We start from the raw sequence: 2,373 nt of genomic DNA, 5'->3' as shown, positions 1-2,373 counted from the left end.
GAATTTGTCTCCACGGGAACTATTAGCATAACTTTTTCAGGAAAAACTATTCCCAAAGAAATTTCCATATATCAACTTGTAACGGTCACGTTACGGAATTAGATCTTTAATTATTTTTATAATTATTTCCCCTCGGTCTCTCATTTGATTTCTTTCAACTTCTCTAATTTTCTCGTAAATAAATATTTACGTGACGTCACACTTCAGAGTATGGAACATACTCTACACCTCGGGTAATAATTTGATTCGTGTGCTGAGAATTTGACGTTTTGCTCTGTGAAGTGGTGAGACGAGAGACTTCACTTGTGGTTGGGGATTTGGTTAGTATGGATGGCGTGTGAGGATCAAATTTGGAGGTTAGACCTCGTGTTAGTAAAAATGTGTGACTTTTGAATTATGGATCACCAAGCCTATTTAGGAGTGTTTGGGAATAAAGAAGGTATTAATCCAATGGGGTTTACAGCATAACATCATCGTATCACACGGTAAATAGCAATATCTGTTTTTTATAAATAGTTTTTATAACCATTGTTGTCACTCTTGTTCAAGGTGACATAATATATAATCTTTCTGATGTGTGTGATGTGTAAATTTATTCAGTGAATTGTTCTTTTAATTATTCTACTATCTATGAGTAATATCTTTTAATTATTCCCATGTCTATAGATAATATTCATTCAGAGAAAATTCTAATATTTTTAACTTTTTGGTTATACTAAAGTCACTTTCAATATCACTTATCAGTTCTATAATAATTATTTTAAAGAAATCATATTTATTCTGTATTTAAATCCTAAATCCACATATCTGTAATGAGAACTCACATAAACTTTGTCAAGGTCAAGTACTTCAGTAATTAAGAGGTCTCTTTTTGTGTTTTTTTTATTACTATCTATCAAAAAAAAAACACTTTCCTAGTTTTCTTCTTTCTTTCTTTGATTGGTCGTACACATAAGAAATTGAAGTAAACGGGAATTTTGTGTTTTTAGCCATCCATGTGAAATCTTAAATAACACCTAGAAACACCAAGAGGCCAATCTTCAACCATAAGTCACTGGGAGTAGTTACTTGGGGAACAAGCCTTTTGGGGGCATTCCAGCTCCTTTTAGTATTAGCACTTGGACCTACAGGAGGCATGATTTTTGCACTATCCTAGTGCTCATTTCCGGGGATGCGCCAGCAACCTATTTAGGAGTCGTTCGGGTTTGTTTGGAAACTACCAGTGGGTGACATTAGTAACTATTGTGTGTTTATCTCCTATGTTTTATTTTAATGCACTGTTTAATTATGTTTTAATTTTGTTTCAGATTTAGTTTACATATTTATATAACATATTTGTATATTATGGTATTAAGTTCCCAAACTCATGTATCATTTTGCGGTACTGTACGTTGCGCTCTGCGTTTTTGCCCAAAAGGTATTACTTCTAATATTTTATTGTTTATTTAGGTCGATTTCATCTCATTATGTAAATTTAGGTTGTATTATTTGTTTGTTTCCCAAATATGTTATTTATTCGCTTTATTTCATTTGTTCAGTTAATTCGTCGCTACTTTATTTTATTGCATTTGCTCGGGTAATTTAGGTCATTGTTTCAGTATTTATCTTAGCTTCATTTTTATAACTTTTATTAATGCATTTGCTTAAATCGTCATGGTATTTTCTCTTCGCCAGGCTTGTGCCTATTTATTTATATATTAGTCATATTTTTCGGGTTTTAATTCAGTTGTACGTAGCAAGCGTACTATAACCATTGGGTAGAAATCTCATGTGAGTTGTACCCTATATGTTAGTAAGAGGTACTTATACCTTTAAGTTTTGTAACAGGTAACATTATTGTTATTATCTTAGACAAATATAGCTTTTATATAACATATGTCATTTTAGAGTCACATTATATTTAATTTGTCTAACTCAGAGATTGTTAAAAATCTGGTAGTTAATTTTAATAAATGTTTATTTATTTTGTATATCATGAATTTTATTATTCCTTTATGTTCATTATTACAGATATAATATATTTAATATTTGACATCAGTATAAGATACCTGGGAAAATGATCGAAGATCATTTTCATGGCGCCCATGATTTGTTAGATTTATTTATCTTGTTCGTCTTTAGAAATTATTCATCTTTATTCCTCTTCAGTACATTATTCTTATTTTATTAGTTCACCTTTTAGTCATCATTACTATCCACTTAGAGCTACTGTTCTTCGACAGGCATGCAAACGAGCCGTATCCATCCTTGAGTGTCAAGTTGTTCTCTTGCATCTATAGCTAGCCAACTCTATTCAGTTTGCCTCTGTCTCCTCACTTCTATCCCTTTTAATATCCCCTTCTGTTTACTTCTACATCCTTCCACTTTCCTCCA

General features: G+C 31.6%; 1 long non-coding RNA gene across 1 annotated transcript; it reads left to right on the top strand.

Moving 5' to 3' along the window:
* The first annotated feature begins 316 nt into the window (after positions 1-316).
* Positions 317-1,970, top strand: LOC126885832 (uncharacterized). The gene is made up of 2 exons (XR_007698462.1): positions 317-485; positions 990-1,970. It is a non-coding gene; the product is annotated as an uncharacterized LOC126885832 (long non-coding RNA).
* Positions 1,971-2,373: the final 403 nt, after the last annotated feature.

Source organism: Diabrotica virgifera, chromosome 6 (assembly GCF_917563875.1).
Source record: "Diabrotica virgifera virgifera chromosome 6, PGI_DIABVI_V3a".
Lineage (NCBI taxonomy): Eukaryota > Metazoa > Arthropoda > Insecta > Coleoptera > Chrysomelidae > Diabrotica > Diabrotica virgifera.
Note: the sequence above shows the minus strand (reverse complement) of the source record. Positions and strands in the feature narration are given on the sequence as shown.